This window comes from Canis lupus, chromosome 22, assembly GCF_011100685.1.
Source record: "Canis lupus familiaris isolate Mischka breed German Shepherd chromosome 22, alternate assembly UU_Cfam_GSD_1.0, whole genome shotgun sequence".
NCBI classification, from domain to species: domain Eukaryota; kingdom Metazoa; phylum Chordata; class Mammalia; order Carnivora; family Canidae; genus Canis; species Canis lupus.
In genome coordinates, this window is record NC_049243.1 from 44924289 (window position 1) to 44946503 (window position 22215).

At 36.9% G+C, this 22215-nt stretch overlaps 1 protein-coding gene across 2 annotated transcripts in view; it reads left to right on the forward strand.

Annotated features, from left to right (window-relative positions):
• The window catches only part of GPC6 (glypican 6), a 1082045-nt gene that overhangs the window by 634082 nt on the left and 425748 nt on the right, over positions 1-22215 (forward strand). The gene's annotated exons all lie outside the window — the stretch shown is intronic.

The window sequence follows — 22215 nt, forward strand, 5'->3', positions numbered from 1 at the left end:
AGTGTACAATTCAGTCGTAAACATCCCCTCATTATGACAGAGCAGACAGATGAAAAGAGAGAGAGAAGACATCATGCTAAAAGACATTTCTAAACTAGAATTAATTTTCCTCTTAAACAACCTCCCACATTGTTAAAAACTGATCTGTGTACCTGAAATGGATTTTACGTTGTGTTTCATTTTGCCCTATGCAAATGCAGTACCGGCCTATAGATGCACTTAATTATTTTTAATGGCAGTAATATTATTTGTAATACTCTTCTAAGGGGTAGAATGCAGCTAGAATGTTAAATAAATTTTGAGTGGAATTGTGTTGGAACAAAGGCCATTGTCTCCTCTTGCTATATTCACTTGCTGAGTGACAGATTATTAGGTCTAATATTACAAAATCCCATTCTTACAGGTCACCAAAACCCCTTGAGGAGGTTACTACTCTATTTCAGATACAGATAAAGAAAAAAAAAAAAAAACTACCATTCTGGAAGCCTGTTTATTTTTTAAAACATAAACAGCTGCTTCCTTGATTTTAGCAGATATAACACTTTTTTGTCCTCACGGACAAATTTCTAGAATTTAGGACTTAAATTGCTTTTCCTGTAAAAGCTACTCAAAGAAACCAATCTTTGTTTTGATTAAGGCAATAAAATATGTTTTCACTCTTCAAATAAAAGATTTGTTAAAATAACCCATGACCGAGTGGTCAGTGGCTGTGCTGTCTGTGTACTTTATACAATTACTGTCAGTATTGGATATGTGTCAAATTTATTTAAGCTCAGCTTCCTTATTTAGCATGTGTTTATTACAAAGCAGGGCTAATTTATTACTCATGAGTCTATCATTCTCACCCTTCCTATTTATTATTCAGCTTCTTATTTGTGTATAAAGTGATGTAGCTTCAAATTTGCGAGTCCACACAAAGTGACATTGTACGTGCATCAGCAGCATGACCAAGGTCTTATTTCATGTTCTAGTTTTTGCATTGCTGATTAGTCTACTGGCAATTCTCTGAATTTACAGGGTCTGTAAATGCCTAAGTTATGATGGTTCTTCGGATGTTAATTATCCACATTCATACACCCTCTTTATTATACATTTGATATATAGTATATTTGTTCTCCTTTGTATTCCAAGATAATGCTATTCGTGGTGATTCCTGTCTTTGTGGCTTCTGGGGCAGAAAAAAGCAGTGTGTTTCCAGCAAACCACTCCATCCTGCATACATAGGGCACAATGTTCAGAAATGAGAAATGTCCAGTTTAAATTAGAACTATTATAATAGTTCATACTTTTGGCTTCAACCAAGCTGCCAAGTTTATGCTATCTTAGCAAAAAGTGTATGCTAAGGAAAAGGAAGCCAAAAAAATTCCCAAATTCTTTTATGGATTTTAGAAAAGGAAAATATTCTTGTACATCCTGGATTTGATGTGAATTCTTCTTTCAACCCTCTGTTTACTTAAGGGAAACAAGTGATACTAGTTTCTTGTGACTTCAGGATTCAGGATGGAAACTTTTATTCTTGAATATCAATACCTTCTTTGATTCGGGCTAATTGATACATCAGAGTGGTGGTGGTTATATTTTTTTAGAAGCTAAGATGTCCTTTGTTCAAAGAAAATCTTATGCCCAAACTTAAGCGGTTTTGTGTGCATACATGTAGATATGCCTATAGATATGTGTGTGTATGTATACATGCATATAAATGTGTGTGTGTTAGTGTATACCTATACATACATGTAAAAGGTTAAATCCAGGATGGGAATCAATATGGTTCCTCCTCATGCCACTCCCTTCCCTCCCCCAGCTCCTGCCAGCCCCTGAGGCTACCCTGTTACTACCTAGAGTCCACAATGAAAAGCACTACTCAAATAACTTTCCCCAAGTGGTAATTTTATGCTAATAACATATACAATCTTACACCATTTGTAGAATTCTCACGTTGTCTTGTCTCTGATAGGGAGAGCAGAGCCCCCCTCTCCATTTGAAGGAACGACAGACACTAAAAGGAGGAAGGAGGCATTCAAAGCTAGTTGATAGGATTTTGAAAAGAGGTGTCATCTACTGGGAAGAGGCAGAATGTGAGCTTGTTAAAGAAGTCAAAATAAAAGGATGAGAGAAACCAGCAAGAGAATGGAACTTGGGAGAAATTCAAGGTCACATGGCGCAAAGGGGGAACAATGGAAATGAACAGTTAAGATTTCTATCTTTTTTTTAAAAAAGATTTTATGTATTTATGAGAGAGAGAAAGAGAGAGAGAGACAGGGAGAGAGAGAGAGAGAGGGAGAGAGAGAAAGAGAGGGAGGGAGGGAGGCAGAGACACAGGCAGAGGGAGAAGCAGGCTCCATGCAAGGAGCCTGTGGGACTCCATCCTGGGACTCCAGGATCACGCCCTGAGCAAAAGGCAGACACTCAACCGCTAAGCCACCCAGGCATCCCAGATTTATATCTTAATATAGTTTCAATTCAAACATAGATTTATTTAAAACACAACGTCTGTCTAAATGGAGGGGAAGAAAAGAAACTAAGCAGCAATACTTAATTATACATAATATTCTTTATATGGGAAGTGTTTTTTAGGATGATATCTAGAACGCACTTGCTCTGTCTCTTCAACATGCCAGTCACTGAGCCAAGCATTTCATTTTGTCCCCTAACCTACAGTGTGAGGTCAGAGGTCAATTAGTTTCATGTTAGAATGCAGAAATTGGAGCCCAAGAGTATGCAAGGCATAGACAGATGGCAGTGATGGACTTGAACTCAGGCTGCAGACTCCAGGCTGGTGCCATGAGCCATGGTGCCATACTCTATGCTAGAAATAGAAGTAATGGGCCTTTTGGTAGAGTACAATGGATTAAAAAATCGAAGGTCTATCTAAAGCCTGTTCCTAGGGATCCCTGGGTGGCACAGCGGTTTGGTGCCTGCCTTTGGCTCAGGGCGTGATCCTGGAGACCCAGGATTGAATCCCACGTCGGGCCCCCGGTGCATGGAGCCTGCTTCTCCCTCTGCCTATGTCTCTGCCTCTCTCTCTCTGTGTGTGACTATCATAAATAAATAAAAATTTAAAAAAAAATCTTTAAAAAAAAAAAAGCCTGTTCCTTATAGCTGAACTGTTGGGTGTAGTTAGCATGGCACAGAGGGATCGGTCCTCTTTTAGAAGAAATGGGTTCTTGTTCCGGCCTATCATAAACTTGCTGTGAGATGTTGATCTTTTCACTTCATTGTACAAGACTGTTTCCTCATCTATAAGATCAGGATAGATGATTTCTGTGATCTCTTCCATCTTCAATAATCTGTCCCTAAAATTTTTAAAGAAGTAATATCCAGGGACTGTTGTGTCTAGATATGGTGTCATCCCCTGCCTCTGAGGGCTTTATTGGCATATTGAAACCTGCCAACCTGCTTGTGGATATATCCTGAACCAATTCCATCTGTTGCACCTTGATGGTGTTTTTTCTTTTTTTTTTCACTCTAACCCTCCCCCAGTCCCCACTGGAAGTGACAAATGACCCAAAAGGTAGAACGAGGTCCCCTGTAGGATCTTCCCTTCTGAGTTGGCGTCTTCAGATCTTGAGTCATGTTAGGTATATTATTATATCCAGTTCTGGTCACTTCAACTTAGGAGGTCTGTGAAGAACATTTAAAGAGTTTGAGGTAGAGAAACAAAGATGCACAAAGGTCAGAAGACAATCTGTATAAAAGGCTACCATTTATTATATATTTATTACACTTAGCATGGTGCTAAGCATTTTACCTACCTTGTCTTATATTAATCCTTTCAATAAACACTTCAGGTGTCATTACTCCTATTTTACAAAGGCAGGAAACTGAAACTTCCTGAGATTTACAAACACAAACCCACGGAGAGCCATCCAGTTAGATGTAGCAGAGCTGAACTCTATGAAGACCAGGACCCCCTTGACTCCAAAGCCATTTCTTTTTTTATAATCATGTAGAAAAAGATGGGTGGCATTTAAGAATGACATATAAATAAAAGGGGGATGATTTTTAAAAAGTCTATAACTGTATATTCTCTGTATTATCTGGGAATAGAAGAAGAAGGAGGAGGAGGAGAAAGAGGAGAAGGAGGAAAGAACAGGCTATACTTGTAGCATGAGAAATTTGGGTTGACTATAAGAAACGGTTTCCAGACAAATTTGATGTGTAACTGGCCTTCCCTGGAAAGGACTTCTGTCGGCTCGCTTTTGAAATTGAAGCAGAATAAATTCTACATTGGGTCTTAACTTTTAGAATAAGTTCACTTTTACGAATAAATATTTAGGTCCCTGATAAAAGCCTAATCTGGTCATATATTGCTGTGTAACAAACTGCCCCAAAACTTAATGACATAAAGCAACAACTATGTCATCATGCTCATGATTCTCTGTGCCAGGAATTCAGGCAAAATGTTAGCTGGGACAACTTGTCTTACCCTGATGTCTAGGCCCACACCCAGAGTGACTTGAATGATGAGAAATGGTTGAAAGGCTCATTGAGGTCATGTATCTAACACCTTCTTTCTGGCTATTGGCTGATTTCCTTGGTTATTCTCTGTCTGTGCCACCTTTTGGAACTAAAATTCACTTATATGGCTTCTCTATTCTGATGTCTTGCCTCTCAGTTGGATGAATGGACCAGTTGGGGGCTGACCATTCATCTGTCTCCCTTACTCTTTACATAGCCTCTTGATGTGTGTATCTTGGGCTTCTTCACAGCATGGAGACATCAGGGTAGTTGGACTTCTCACATGGTGACTGGCTACTAGCAAACACTCTTTAAGAGCATGGTGGAAGCTACAAGGATTCTCAAAACCTAGTCTCAGAAGTCACACAATGTCACTTCTACTGTATTCTTTTGGTCACCCATGAGACCAGGTGCTGTGGAAGGAGACTAGATGGAGGCATAATTACTGGCGGGTATGGCTTATTGGAAGCCATCTTTGGAGACTAGCTACAAGCCTTGTGGAATTTTAGGATTGAAAGACATATAAGCAGTTAGCTAAATGTGCTACACAAATAAGCTATTTATCTAAGAAGAAAAAGAAAAGAATATGTTAGAAAAAGCCTTCTAGGCCACCAAGGACTGTTACGTGTATGGATTAAAGGTAATGTACCCCCATAATAGTCTAACATCTCCCTTGGCGGAAAAATTTCAGAAGTCTCGAGTGCATTACATATTAATAAGTTGTATTTTCCCATATATAAGGGTAAAAATTGCTTGGGGCTATAACTTGTAGCTTTCAATTGCATCTTCATTGCACCAGGGAAAGCTGCTATGTGACACATATGTTTGACTATCCTAGCTGAAAATAAAGTAGTATGGGTTTAATTCTATTGGCAAGAGACCAGCTTTCCATAATTTTAGCCTAGTGAATCGTTATGGGCCATAATTCAAATTTAATGATCTGACTCATTGAAATGATAAGATCCCAGCTTTGGGCAGGCATATTGTTGCTTCTCATAGGAAAATCTATTATTTTACATGTCAGGTACTCCCTCCCCTATCCCATGTACCTTTAAATAGAAGGCAGATGCTGTCATCTGGTCCTAACCAGGGCAAATGATTGAGTCACTAGAGCTTATGTGAACATGTGTGGTTCTGTATTTGAATCTAGTGAGCCTATCGCTAATGACGCTGTACAGTTCAGAGATTTCACTGTTGACAAAGACCATATGTTCTCCCAGCAGCTTCCTGTGTAATGTTCTGTTTACTGTATATTCAGCAGAGGATTTGAACAGCTTCACCTGGAGCGAAATATTCTATCCACAGGCTGTTCTTCGTGACGTGCCGTATGAAATAGATAAATGTTTCTAAAATAAGTGAGAAGTGAGTTCTCTAAGACAGCCTTGAATGAGATAACTTTGTTGCTAAGACGTATAATCTCTTAGCCTGTCTGTGGAGACTGAGAGAAAATTATGTTGAGTCTCACGTAAAAAAAAAAAAAAAAGTGCATAAAAAACTAAGACTGATTTTTAAATCATGGCCAAATAGCTTCTGTTGAAGACAAAGACTATGAATAATTACTTTATGTCTTCTACCTACTTACACTTAGGAAAATCATCTCTTCCTTCCTCATTGACATCTTGTTATCAAACCTCTTGAGGTAACCTTGGTTATAGTCTTTCACTCAGAATACAGAATAGTTAAATGAGACCAATTTGATTGATCAGAAAATGCTAAAATAACACAACAGGTTCTTAAAGTGGTTTGTTTCATTGGCCTACTGCTTTGACTGATCAGGGACCAAATGCATGCAAAATCTGAATGCTTAGCAGTTAAGAGAACACACCTCCCCACAAAAAAAAATAATAATCATAATAATCAGGATGAGATCCTGGATCCACTACATAACAAAAATGTGTTTTGACAAGTTACTCAAATTTTCTCATCCTCAATTTCCTTCTTTGAAAAAAAAGAAAAAGGATGATATAAGATAATAAAACTCTCTCTTTCCTTAGATAACTATGAAGACTAAATGGGATAATTCATTCAAGAGTTTAACGCAACTCTTAATATATAAGCAATGAATAAATATAAAGTTTTATTAAATCCAGTTGATTTCTTTTTGAGCCTTGAATGAGCTGCATTATTACTCAAACTTCCAATTTTATCAGTGGAAACATCCACCAATTAGACTCAACCAAAAATTGAGAGGATAGAGATTAGAATCTAGAAGTATTTTGAAAGTAATCATATTATAATACTTTGAGATAATCTACTTCTGATTTCTTTTACAAAGTATGGGCAATTCTTTTGATTTGGCTCCTTTGTTCACTTCTTGCCCTTATAGTTAGACTCCTATATAATACTTTGAGATAATCTACTTCTGATTTCTTTTACAAAGTATGGGCAATTCTTTTGATTTGGCTCCTTTGTTCACTTCTTGCCCGTATAGTTAGACTCCTGTAGATAAGCTTTCAAGGACCCTGTGCAACCAGGAGCAACTGCCAGAGGTGGTCCATTCAATTGCCACCCCGTTCCCCACTCCCACACTCCATCCCCAACATAAACTGCACAGTGGGGGCATAGGTAGAGAGTCACCATGATTACCATAATTCCAGATCCTGAAAATTTAAATTCCACAGAGAAATGAAGCATTCTTTTATGATTTTCTTGAAAGACCAGTGTGGGAATGAAGGTCTTGATATGTCCATCTCTGTCATGAGGTGGATTTTAGGGTTTCTTTGGTTTGTCTTAATGAAAGAAGAAGGTAGAAAGTACAGCTCTCCTTTGTAGTTGCTGGCAAGATGATACAGTAATCACAGAGATGCTGTTATGATGAAACTTGGTGCCTCAAATAGTAAATTAAGGAGCTTCTACAAGAGTGGTTTAGGTTCAAATACCATGAGAAATAGTCATAGGGAAAATAAGGGAGAAAGATCCTCAAACCTTCATTTGGTTCAGATTTACAAGGCCTCGAAATAACCAGAGTTGCTCCAAACAGGAAATTTTCTGCCTTCACTCAACTAAAGCCAGCAGATGCTCACTTTCTGGAGCCCAGTTCTGAGGCATTACTGTGGCCCAGAGGAAGATAATTTTCTATATGAATCGTCCAGGCAGACAGACCATAAGAAAAAAAGATTCATTTTGCCTGCAAGTATTTCAGAAAAAATCTTCCCTGAAATACCATTGAGATATCCTAAGAAAGCACCTTCTGCTGGATCTCTGTGTGTGATAATATGTGTATATGTATATGTTCATACATTCACATATGTATATTTGCACATATGTACATCTATGTGTATGTGTGTATCTATATATTTTCTTAAACTATAAGTACCGGAGACAGTAGGATATGTTTCTACCTTATCCTGGGTGTTAACTCCTCAGTACCAGTAAAGTATTCATGAAGAAGAAAACACTGTGTTCTTGAGTGTGCTTGTCACTGACAATCTCCTCACCCCTGTGGATACTTCAAAAAGTTATGTCAAGTCCTCACCAGATACCGGAGTCTTGCTTTTATGATTCAGAACTGGTCCTTTCAGTACTTGCCTTTCAGGTCAAAAGCCAGAAATTTGGCCTCTCCAGAAGTCTGATTCGCACTTGAACTTCGGATTTATGACCACTAGACTTGATTTTTAAAGTCATTTTATCTAAAAACATACCGTTTCTTCTGTGGACAGTGATATTTTGCTTACACCATATCCATATGTTTTGTATTGAAGTATACAATTTTGCTGTCCATTTTGTTCCTGTTGATAATGTATTTATTTGAGGATGTTAATGACATCTTTCTCAAGTAGAAAATAACATCAGTTTAACATAATTTTTCAAAATCTCTAGTCAATATCTTATAGGCAACGAGAGAGTCCTGACAACATATCAACTCTATTTCTGAATGTATGGCTCTATTTTGGAACTCAAGGTTTACTGCTTGCCCTACATTAATCATTAGTCTGCTTTGTACCAGGCATTTGTTGGAAGTACAGGAATTACAAAGCAAAAGGGAACTAGACCTTCTTGCCCTCACTAAGTAGAGAGTCTAATTCAGTGCTATCCACTGGAAATATAATGTGAGCCACACTTATAATGGTAAAATGTTTAATAAAGTTACCACTTTATTTAGTTTACCACTAAATAAAGTAAAAAGCAACAAGTCATATTAATCTTAATAATATACTTTATTTAATTCAGCGACAAATATCAAATATCTGTATATCCAAATATCATAATATCTGCAGGTAAACAATTTTTAAATAATTTTTAAATAAAGTAAAAAGCAACAGGTCATATTAATCTTAATAATATACTTTATTTAATTCAGTGACAAATATAAAATATCTGTATATCCAAATATCATAATATCTGCAGGTAAACAATTTTTAAAGTTTATGAATGAGATAGTTTTATGTTCTTTCTTTATACCGAATCTTTGAAATCTGGTTTGTATGTTGTTCCTCCAGCCCATTTCGGTCTGGAACAGCCACATTTCAGTGGCTTGATAGTCTCATGCTATTTGGACAGCATGGATCTAGTTGTTGGAATAAGAGCAATGATCATAACCACAGGTAGATGAAGATATGACCTTGGTATTATGGGAAGATAGGGTACCTACCACAGCCTATTTGGCCGTGGATAATCAGACTCTGCTTCCAATTTAAAGTCATATTTTATCTGTTCTTAAAGGAAAATAAAGAGCCCTCCAGGCCAGCATTATAGTAGGAACATAGATTTAGGAGTCAAATAGGCCAAGGTTCAAGTCTCAGCTTTACAACTTGTTAGCTGGAGTTATTAAACTTTAAGTTTCAGGTTTCTCCTAGTGTTGTGGTAAGGTTTTGATAACATGAGATATGCACCTGCTACACTGACTGGCATGTACTAGGTATGCTCAGTGGATTTGAACAGCTATTTTTTTTTATAACTACTTAGAAGACCATAATGCAAAGCATACTAAGTTTGTATGGTTGAAGGACAAGTCATTCTCAACCCTGGTTGACCATTAGAATTATCTGGGAATTTTTAAAAAGCAATGATGAGAAATTCAGGAATAAGTCAAATGACACTTGAGGAAACCAACTAATAAATCCATAGAGTAGTACATTCCACAGGACAATCAATACATTTCCAGAATAGACCAGCGACAGAAAATAGAGTTGAGGTTCATGGAGGAGGGGATGCTCCTCTAGATTTTAAAAGATTTAATGGATTTAACGTCCAGAGGTGATGTATTGATTTATTTAATTCTGATTCAAAGAGACCAACCACAAACTTATTTTTGATGGGACTGGGAAGATTTAGCATAGTCTAAGGTATGAGATAATGGCAAAGAATTATTGTTAATTGTTTGTGAAATGGTAATATCTGGAATTTAGTTTAAAATATTTAATAAACAAAAAATAGGTCCATAAGTGTGGTGAAATCTTGGCAATTTTTGAAGCTGACTGATAAGTATATGGAGATTCATTGTTCCCCGTCTCTTTTTTTGTTGTTGTTGAAGTCTGAAATTTTCAGAATTAAAAAATACATTTCTACTACATAATGTTTAGAAAATGCCAAAACTAAACAAAACACTGCTCCTTTGGCACTAGAGATTCTGTTCTAATTTCCCTGGGGAATGCATAGGAACTAGGGCATTGTTTTTATTTTGCTTTAATTTGGTTTGGTTTGGCTTGTTTGTTTATTTTTACCAGAGAGGAGTCTGGAGATGTGGGCAGGTGCCATGCCATCATCAAGGTTATTCAAAGGTTATTGGAAGCCAAGGATATTCAGCTGGGAAACAGTAGATTTGTAGCAACATTTTAACAAAAGACCACTCTGGTGGGGTGAGAATGGGGAACTAACGGGCAAATTGGAGGCTGGGAAGGGAATAGGTGAGAAATGGTGAGGGGCAGAACTCAGGCAGTGAATTTTGAAATGGAGGGACAGGATATATTAATCATCTGCGAGGTTTGAATGACCAAAATTATGGAGATGTTTGGGGAGATCGAGGACTGGTGGTGATGAAGCAGAAGGAGATTATGATAACACCTTAGTTACTGATTTGGTTGGACCACTAGATAAAGGGATGGAGATGCCATTTATTAAGATGGGAAATTTCCGCAGATTTTCAGGGAACGAAGAGGGAAGCCATGGTTTCGTTTGTGAATTACATATTTTGAGGTCACAGTGGAAATGCTTATATAGTCAAGAAAAGCATTAGGAAGATCCGGAGGTGTCTTAGAGAGACCAGGTACCGTGCTAAATGATTCCCTGTACTGTCTTGGGAAAACTCCCCGGAGCTCTCTGAGACAGATCCTGTAATCATGTCCATATGACAGATGAGAAAAGTAGCTTACCACGGTTCAGTAATGTGCTCAGGATCACCCAGCAAGTAGGTGCAGGCGTCAGGACTTGGGAGCCATCCAACTCCCAAATCCATGCCCTTAATCGCTATGTTACAGAGCCATCCAAAGTGGGTGAATGATTCCAGAATGGAAAAGGAGGACGAAAATAATAGATTGGCATTAATGTAAGAATCCAAATATTTAGAAATGCAAATAACCCATAAACGTATGTCTGATAACAAGACCTTTGCATAATGAGAATATTTTTATTGCGTATGATATTACTTCACTCAAAGACCTCCTAATGCCTTTTCCAGTATTTTAATTGTCTTGCAAACAGGGCACATAGGTCAGATTAATCTACTGCTTAATCACAATGCTGAAAGGAATGCTGATTGCAAGCCTAAGTTGTGTTGCTGTTACTTAGATTCTTTTTGAAGGAAATTTTGTGCAGATAAGATATCTCCAGAAGTTTAGAAGTGAACAGGCTAGTCAGAATGTTCAGCATCAATGGTAGCACAGATGTTTAAGGACATTGGCCTACATTAACAAAACATTCCCTTTTTTCTCACTTTTCCTCTTCAAATTTTCAAGAATCTCTTTCCCAGATGGATATGGAAATCACCAGAATTCTCTCTGGTGTTACTAACAATCAAAGCAGAAAGGAAGATTGCCATTAGCATTATTTTTTAAAGTATTTTTCCACCTAGAAAAGGATGTTTGTTTTCAGACCTTCCCCCACAAGAGTGTTATCCATGCTCTCAACTTCCAGTAATCAGGACTGAATAAACATTGTATTATATCAAAGTGTTGGAGAGATGAGGGGAACAACTCACAGTTAGTAGGAAGAGCCCAGATTTTGGTGGGGTTTTGTGTGTGTGTGTGTGTTTTTAAGATTTTATTTATTTATTCGTGAGAGACACACACAGAGAGAGAAGGCAGAGACACAAGCAGAGAGAGAAGCAGGTTCCATGCAGGGAGTCCGACGTGGGACTCCAACCAGGGTCTCCAGGATCACGCCCTGGGCTGAAGGCAGCACTAAACCGCTGAGCCACCTGGGCTGCCCAGCCCAGATTTTGTAGTAAAGTGTCCTGGTTTTAACTCCTGGTTCCACCCTCTCTGGCTTTGGGGCCCTGGGCAAGTTATTTAAAGTTACTGATTTGCAACTGCCTAATCATGGAACTAGGAATAAGAAAACTATGGTATCTAGGTCAAGATTTCTGACCCCACAGTCCAAATGCCTGCTGCAGCAGCCTTGGCCATGCGGTGCCATCTCTCTGGGCCTCAGGTGGTTTGTTTGCTTTAATTTTTTTTCTATAGAATGGAAATAGTAGTATCTATCACATATGGTTGTTGTATGTAAATGTTATGTACATTAAATAAATGTATGTAAATGAGATAATATAGGTAAAACCTCAGAATATTGCTTGACACATAGTAAGCACATTCAATAAATGTTAGTTCTCCTTAATACTAGCATTGGCACTCAGGAAATAGTAAAAATTGTTGTTTTCTGTGCCTTTTCAGAGACTTTCAGAATATACTGAAAGCAAGTTATAAGGGTAACTTTGTCAGCATTTTATAAATACAGTACACTTAAATCCAATAGTAAACCTAATTATTGCACCAACCATTGTTTAGAAAATCAAGATGTTTACAGAACTTTAAGGCCAGTTAATGAGATATCTAAACCCCTGCCACCTCCATGGGGTCTGTCTTCTTTCATAAAATCTCACTTAGGCCACAGAGAAGGACCTGAAAGTAAATAGCTTCATGTCCCATAAGGCTGTCTCTCAGGTAATAAGACCTTGGCAAAAGCACTTAGCGTGATGCTTTTCTGACCATCATAATATCTTCTGTGGCTTTGATAGATCTATGTAAATAAGGAGGCTTATCAAGTCACTAGTTCTACTATGGTGTTGTTTACCTTTGAACATGCCAGTGTGGTTTTAGAAAATATGCACACAATATTATCCTCCAAACCTGCACAGTATGTATAGCTACTAGCCACATGTAGCTGTAGATCATGTGAAGTGTGGTTATTTCAAATTGAGATGGACTGTTATATACAAATCGCATATCACATTAAAAAGATTTAACATGAAAAGAGAATATAATATTAATATTTTATCTTGATTACATACGGAAACAATAATATTTTAATATGTTTAGTTGAATATATTTTAAAAATCAGATTTCACCAACTTTTTATTTTTTTAATGGGGCATTATAACATTAAAAATTCCATATGTAGCTCACATTATGTATCTGTTGGACAGTGCCATGCTAAACTTTCTTCTCTTCATTCTCTCATTCTGAAGCAAATACTATGTGAAACAACCTGTCCTAAAAGAACAAAGCATGCCAATGGGCATAAGCAGGAATTATCTTCACTGTATTAGGTCAGCCATAGACCAAACTACAAGAAAATATTGCACGTGTGTGTGTATGTGTGTGTGTGTTTTGCTGATGTTGTTAAGGGAAAATACTGGTTGATAAGTGTTCCTTTTAAGAAATAAACTTTTTTGGGGAAGGGGGAATATGCATTTGTGTGTGTATGTGTGTGTGTGTGTGTGTGTATACATACGTGTGGGTATGCATATATACAATATATGTATGTATGTATGTATGTATATATATATATATATATATATATAATTGAGTTAGCTAAATAAAGTACATATTAGAAATCCAAAGAAATCATTTGTGTGATAAATAAGGTTGCTTATTACTAAGCTACTATGATTATAGAAGTTTAATGAAATTTTAATTACATTATGCGCCTACTCAGATATTGGTCTTGAACATTAATCGAGTTACTTGAGAAGCATTTCATGGAATGGGAAATAAAAATGAAATGGCTTATTTACTTATCCCAATGCATTAAAATAAAACTCAGTAGGTAAACTCATAAGAAAAAAAAAATGAGAGCCCTACCCAGAAATCTCATTCAACAGAAACCAAGGGTGGGTTTTCTCCTGTGTAAATCACCTTTGGTGATTGAAAAACACCATAGCTAGGCTCATAAGACAGTACCTAAAATGCAATATATATGACTTAGGTAGAAGCTATGGCCTACTACTTCTTGCAATGTCACAAGTTTAGAAACCCACCAGGTAAGTTGCTATACATAGGTGGGCAAGATGTCTCTAATTCTGCTCAAAACCAGTGCTGTTTATCAGGTCCAGTAATCAATAGAAGGGAAGAATGGGAAGGTGGTTAGTGGAAGCACTGGAGAGGGACAAGTAGGAGAAAGTGGGTGTTTGGCTCAGTTAGCAGGAGGCTGATGTGGAGTTGTCATGACAGCTCCACATTGTGCTTTCCCATGTTTTCTGTCCCAGTGATTTCTTTCCTGTTGTAAATTACATGGGACAATGACTTTGCTAAAACCTACTTGTCAAACTGCTGCACTACTCCGTATATGTTTATTTTTTAATTATCCTTAAAAATATCCTAGATTTGGGTTAGCAGCCCAGGTTGAAATGGAGATTTCAAAGAACAGCCAAGTATTCATTTCATTCATTAATAGCCTTTAAACAAGTATTGTCATGTACACCTGGGTGGCTCATTGGTTAAGCGTCTGCCTTTGGCTCAGGTTGTGATCCTGGGGTGCTGGGATCAAGTCTTGCATCAGGCTCCCCTCAGGGAGCCTGCTTCTCCCTCTGCCTATGTCTCTGCCTCTCTCTCTGTATCTCTCATGAATAAATAAATAAAATCTTAAATAAATTTAAAAAAAAAAACAGGTATTGTCAGCTGTATAGTGGCCAAGAACTTTTGGCAGTTATCAAGTCAGTCATATCATCAGACACCTGGAGGGATGTCTTGGAATATAACTGGGGCACCTCTGAATTAGCTCTGTTTTTATCTACAGTCAGAAATTACAGCCTTAAAAAATACACTAGGAGCAGAAGTTAACACCCACATGTAATACTCTCAAAATTGAGCAGTCTTTATGTGTGATATTATTACCTTTTAATATAACTTCTAAGAAAGAGCAACTGATAGAAATGCATACGGAATTTAATGTTTAACTTCTTTCCAATGAATCACTTTTAATTTTTAAAGACTTTTGCAAAGATAGCATTGTCTTGCTTTAAAAAGATATTAAAATATCCTCAAGTAGTTTGACGCACATACACAAAATCTCTTCTGATCTTAATTGTGAGAAACAACCCTCTAAGACGATTTTCTTGGCACACAAGTTTATTATAAATGGTGATATTATATCTCAAATATATTTTTAAAGTAATATAAATAAAATCTTTAAAAAATAAATAAAATAAAATTAATATAAGCATAACCATTTTTTCATGATAGACACAACTATGAAACAGAAGCAAGCCCAAGCCCAGTTGATGCTGAATTTGTAAGTGAATTCATCTCTAAGTGTTACTTAATTCTAGTCCATAAATAATGCATTTAAGCATTAAATTTAACTGGTTTCATTTCAATTTAATTTGAAGTCCAATGGCTCTTTCTTAGTTTGTAGAATTAAGGTTGACGCAACTGGCTGTCTTACAGATTTATTGTGCATAGATTCTTAGGCTTTAGAGATCCTACCATGTCATTCTAATAGTTAATTGTTTTTAAAATGACATTAGGTATATTAAATGGTGTAGCTAAAAAAATGGTCTCCAAAAGATGACACTCCAGTGACCAAGATTTTTCAGACAAATAAAAAGAAAAAAATTAGAACGGATTAGAAAATTGAATGACAAAGAAAATCCTCCCTGATGTTCTAAGAGCTTTGGGAGGTTATGAAGGTGACAGATTCTAAATTAGAAGAGTTCAATTCACATATTTTAAAAAATGGAACAGGATTTTTTTGCAGGAAAAGAAGAAACATCAGGCCTTTTGAAAAGGAATCTTGCTGTTGCATCCTGGCTGACTTGCAATTAAAAATGAAGGAGCGATTGAACATGTCTGAAAACATTCGATTCTCTATGCATTGGGCATGGCTGAATAGTTTAGATTGTCAAAAGCACTAGCTTGCCCAATATATATTAGGGACAAGGGGGAAAAAACCATAAAACTGTTTAATGTAAAACCAGAATTTTGACAGCCTGCATTGTATCTTAATTGCTTTACATTTACATGGGAAAAGAAAATGCCTTATTTATTCAGAGAAAGGCTCAGAGTTATGTTTTTTCAGTTCTTTATCTCAGTTGACATCTGCCAAAATGGTAGATAAGCCAACACAACAAACAAAACAAAACACAGAGAGTCAAAATTCTAGGGGCACTAAACAGTCTTCTTTAAAAAAAAAAAAACAACTATGTATTAATGAACAAATGCACACTGCTAAATGTATCACATACATGATCCCATCCTATGCTCATTCCGAACTAGTGTCATTCGAAACATGCTCATTCCAAACAAGCTCATTCCAAACTAAATATACACATTCTGTCCACTTTTCAAAGGGGGAAACTGAGGCAGAAGAAGCATCATCCCACCAGTGTTTATATAGTTTAGTGTCACAGCTATATTTATTATGGAAACTAACTTTGATTTTCTTCTCTTACGTAGATTAATATGTATAACTTACGCAAAATAATAACAAGAAGTCTGTCCCCTTGCCTTGAGTTCCTAAACCATCGTATTTCAACCTCCCCTTATATACATATTATTTTCTATTTTGCATTATTATTTACACACTTTTCTGGTGTTCTCAGTGAACTTAAAATTCTCCTGCACAATGAGTAGTTTCATGATTTCATTCCCTTCTACATGGATCTATTTCAATTTAATAGAAGACATTACATTTTAAAAATATAGGAATTAAGAATATTAACTTGTCTTCTTATCACCTTCTCTAGAATTTTTGAACTTTGTAACAAAAGACGCCTCCTCTGTAGACTTTGAGAAAGCATACTAAATCTAGTGTGGATGGGTGGATGCTTGTATGGGTAGAGAGATAGGCATAACAAATCATATCTGAATTGATGATGCCTCTCGATCTAAATATCACATACAAGAAATAAACAGCACAAAAAAAAAAGAGTGAGCGAAGGAATGGTTAGAGATTTAGAGACCTAATAGATGTAGCCGCCAAACAGAATGTGTGAACCATTTTTGTATTCAGATTTGAAAAAAATAAACCATAAAAGTATACTTATAAGACAATTGAAGGCTAAACTGAGAATATTTAAGATTTATTTCAATTTGGGGGTATAATAATGGTATTATGGCTATGTTTTTTAAGAGCCTTTATATCTCATAGACACATACTGAAATATTTATGGATGAAATAAAAAGTTGTCTGGGATTTGTTTTAAGATAATTGACCATGGTGGGATGAATGGAGAGTAGGCAAACAAGATTGGCTTTATTAATAAATTGTTGAAGCTGAATAATATATACATGGAGATTCTCCCTATTTCTCTGGGTGTTAGAGATTTCACAAATTAAAAAAGTAAAAAACAAGATTTTGATACATAATTGGTATCACATTAACAATTTCATTCCTGATCTCATAAAATACTATCATTAGACGAAAACAATATAGGTCCTAAAACATGTATGTGTTCCAACACAAACATCTTGTTATAGAGAACCCACTGAGGGGCACCTGCGTGGCTCAGTCGGTTAAGCATCTGACTTTTGATTTTGACTTGGTTCATGATCTCAGGGTTGTGGGATCAAGCCCCACATGAGGCTCCACACTGTGCTGGACATGGAGCCTGCTTAAGATTCTCTCTGCCCCTTCCCACCTCTCTTTCTCTTTTCTCTCTCTCTCCCTCTCTCCACACTGAATATCTAAAATAGACTGTAGAAAACTTCTATTATATTGAATAATACAAATCCTTTGAATAGCACCATAAAATAGAAGTCAAGATTTAAGTTTTCTGATGAGTAGACAGAAACCGTGTGGTGTGTTAGAACACTAAGTGCTGGATGCAGGAGCTGTTTTTCTCATTTGTACAGTGGTGGAGAGGATGAGATTTTTTCAGATCCACTGGCCTACCATATATATTCATTAGAGGGATATGAATTGTGACATGTGATTAGGATACAAGCAGTGCCTTGAGATGTCAACAGTGGCAGTGCAGGACACTCTGCTCCTAAGATGTATTTGGACACTCTCATCAACAGTCAATTTTTTTTTATTTTCAAAGCATTTATGAAACATGGAATAGTTGAGTGATTTCTGAAGCAGTCAAAATATCAGCTTCTTCCACAAGAACAAACCAAGGCACATTTTTGTACAGCTGCTTATGTCTGTCCTTAGAGAGAGATGATATGTCAGTCATTCCAGCACTAATAAGACCATCCAGGAAATCATATATTCATCAAAATGGACATTTAAATATGAACTCTTTTGTAGGACATTGTTTCAGGTCTCCAGGGACCTATCCTAGAGAAGAGGCAATATGTCCTTAGCTTGGCCAATGCCCAGGACTTTAAAATAATGTATTTAAATTGGTCTTTAAAAATATGCAGAACTGTACTAGGGTGCAAAATGATGATAATATCAATTCTGACTCTTGCATTAGTAGAGTCTTTCTTAAAATACCTTTTATTTTAAGATGTACAGATGTAAGATGTATACCAATGTACAGTAATCTCTTACACAATGTCATCTGGGCTAGTTGGCCATATGTACGCAAGATATTCAAACATTAAAGAGAATCCTTAGTCTGGGCTCGATGCAACATTTTACATCTTATTATATGAGAAACCTTGTCTAAATGTGAAACTAAGCTACTATCCTCATTCATGATAGTGGAAAGCATTTCACACAACAGATAGCATGGTAACTAGGTTAGTCAACTGTTGCTGCCTAACAAATTACTTCAAAACTTAGTAGCTTAAAACAACACACATCCACTGTCTCAGAGTCTCCATGGGTTAGGAGTCCAAGTGGAATTTAGTTGTGTGTCTCTGCCTCAGAGTCTTTCATAAGGTGTCAGCTAGTCTGTGGTCTCATCTGAAGGCTCCCCTGGGGCAGGAGTACTTCCATGCTCACTGATGGGATATTTTACTGAGAGCCTTGGATCCCTCTGGCTGTTGACTGGGAGCCTCCTGGGTTCCTTGTCACATGGGCTTCTCCACAGAGCGGTTCAGAATATGTCAGCTGCCTTCCCACAGAGTGAGCAACCAAAAGAGGGTAAACAAGAGGAAAGGCAGTCTCTTTGTAACCTAATCCTAGAAGAGATATGTCATCACTTTTACCATAGTGTATTCATTAGAAGCAAGTCACTATGTCCAGTTCACACTGAAGAAGAGGGATTACACAAGGTATGAACACCTACAGGTGGGGATCTTTGGGAGCTACCTTAGCTGTTGCCAACCACACTAACGGTGTTTTCAAACTACTTAGTAAACACTACATGAAAGTAGCAGTAGAGCATTGTAACTAGATTTTGATACTGATGGAAGGCTATTTTGTAATTCTCAGACTTTTCACTTTTGTTCATTTTACTTTGTCTCACCCCTTTCCTTTTGCCGAAGGTACACAAATATCTACCCATCTTTCAAATGACAACCTAAGCATCCCTTTCTTGGCGACTCCTTTTTCTGATTTCCTCAAAGTGGATCTGACCTCTCCCTTCTTAATTCTCCTGGACTCTGCTGTAGGCATTTTGAAAGCCCAGTAGCACTTGTTTACACATATCATCTATGTGTCTCTCTACTCACCCAGCAGATTGAACTTAGCTTAAGGCAAGGACAATTAATAAATACTTGTTGAGTAGGTGAATAATGGATTATTTCTCAGTCGCTATATAATTTCATGTATAATATATTCCACATGGTTATAATATATTATATATATATATATAATATAATATAGTCCCATCTTAAATGGGAATAGGTCTAAAGAAAGTAAATAAGGCAAAAACTGCTTAAAGTTAGAATCAAATGATCAAGAATGGTTGACTGGCTATCAACTTGTTTAACATATTGATATGTCTACCTAAAAAGAGATAATAAAAATTGACATGTTGGTAAGAATAGAAAAGCTACACCATTTATCTCACTCTTTTTTTGTTGTTGTTGTGTTACTGAAGTATAATTAATAAACAATGTTATATAAATATCAGGTGTATAACATAATGAATGATTCAACAATTCTATACATTACTCAGTGCTTACCACAAAGGTAGTCACCATCTGTCACCAATGTTATTCCATTATCGACTATATTCCCTGTGCTGTACTTTTCATCTCTATGACATTTATTTGATAACTGCAGATTTGTATATCTTAATCTCCTTCACCTGTTTCACCTATCCCCCTACCCACCTCCCTTCTGGCAACCACCAGTTTGTTCTCTGTATTTGAATCTGTTTGTTTGGTTGCTTGGTTTTTTAGATTCCACATATAAGTAAAATCATATGGCAACCGAGAGCCTTTTTAAAATTTCTTCCTTCTCCTGTCTCTGCAGTCCTGTTTCTCATTACTGTTGTACTCTCCTGCATTAACAAGCCCCATGAAATGGGCAGACACCAATTCTTTTCTGAGGATGAGTTAGATGGAATAGCTAAAGACAGGTGGGGAAGAAGGGAAGGTTCTAATATCTTGCACATTAATAAATCCTATCTTTGTCACAATTCTGTGACCTGATTGAAATATATTTTATGAATGATATGTTGTTATTTTTCCCGAAATAGAAGGGTCAGTGGCAAATCACAAATCCCACAACCAAGCTCTTCCATCTCACAGCACCCCCTTGCCCTCCAGTGTGGGACTCCATGCAGTACCTGTGAGTCCTACATGGTTCTTCTTATGACCAGGGAGTACGTGGCAGTTTGTTGGCTACAATCCCTTTGTATAAAGGACTTTTATAATTGCAGCAAATCTCCATAAGCCAAAACAAATTTCAGTTTCTTCTAGCACTTTCATAATTTTTTAAAATATTTTATTTATTTATTCATGAGAGACACAGAGAGAGAGAGAAAGAGAGAGAGAGAGGCAGAGACACAAGCAGAGGGAGAAGCAGACTCCATGCAGGGAGCCTGATGTGGGACTTGATCCCGGGACTTCAGGATCATGCCCTGGGCCGAGGGAGGCCCTAAACCACTGAGCCACCCAGGGATCCCCTAGCACTTTCATAACTTGAAGAAAAACCTTATTGAAGTATAAGATACCCAGGTTTTATTTTGTCTTATATTTGTTTTGCAGTCACCAGGCAGTTAAAAAAAATCCCAACCCCATTTGTACTCTGTGTGTAAGGAGTTTCAATAAATATGTTTGCCATTGTTCTTATATTTCAGAGAATCTATTAGTTATAATTCATAGTTCTTAGAGGAGGTGATAAATTTTACTGTTTATTGTATTTTTTTAATTAAGGTTTTGGTGAATTGATTGTAATTTTTATTGTGGACTCATCTTCAGCACGACTTTACCTGTGCAATAGTAGGTAAAATGGAATTTGCATGTGTCCCTCCAGAAAGGATTTGTGCTAGCTTCCAACAGACTCCTCAAGAGTATCACTGACCACAATCCTTTGCAAGGAGGATCCTTGTACCACATGAGTCTTACTTCTAAACTCAAGTGAAAGCAGACCCAAGATTAACATTTTCTGAGTATTTTACATATTCAGAGCCTATGTTGTCTTTCCTGTGCCAGTGGGTCATCTTTTTTTCTTTCCCTAATCCATGCTTCAGAGTGTAAGTCCAGTGATATGCTGATAAATGGCTAAGAACTAACTCTTTGAAAAAAAAAATATATATATATGTATGCCTAAATATACAAGTGTAAGCTGCTTAAAAGTTTTACTGAAAATAAAGGATAGTATACCCATGACAAATAGTAATAAAATGTAAAATACTCCTAATTTTAAGTTCCATATAGCCAGTTGGTTCTCAGATAATGCTTTTGTGAGAAAGCATTCTCCCCAAATGAGAACAAACCAGGGCTCTATGTTCCAAGCGTGCTACAGCAAGAGAGTCCACCATCGCTTGTATTAGGCAGAGACTCGGTGGCTTTAAGTTTAGGGCAGTGGGGAAGTTTTACAGTGAAGAAAAGAAAGGAAAGCTTCAAGTATGCTCTGACTGGACGTTGCTGGCAAGGAGAAGCTGGAGGCAGGAGAACTAGAAGTGATCACCTTATGTGATTAAATTGGGGAGCATATTTGGCTTTTTCTGATTTATCCTCAGATGGAAAGGAGAATGAAAAATAGGGAAGCTGGAAAACATTGACCAAGTCCTGAATATTCTAGGCTGATCGCTGCAGAGTTGTGGGTCAGAATTCTGTTGTCATATAGTCTGGCCATTGTTCGTTTTATATTGTCTTTCACTTCCATTGATTTTTACCATACTCTTATGGCCCTGGCTATGGCTGCAACTGGCAAGCAGCTATAGTTCCAATGTTTATGTTGGCTGCCATGTTGGTTTTTGTTGATGAGTACAAATATGAATGTATGTTGGAACTATATTTGTTAATTAATGATTTGAGTGACTCCTGAATCAGATAAGATAGATTTCAGACAATCTTGTGTGCTAATCACAGTATA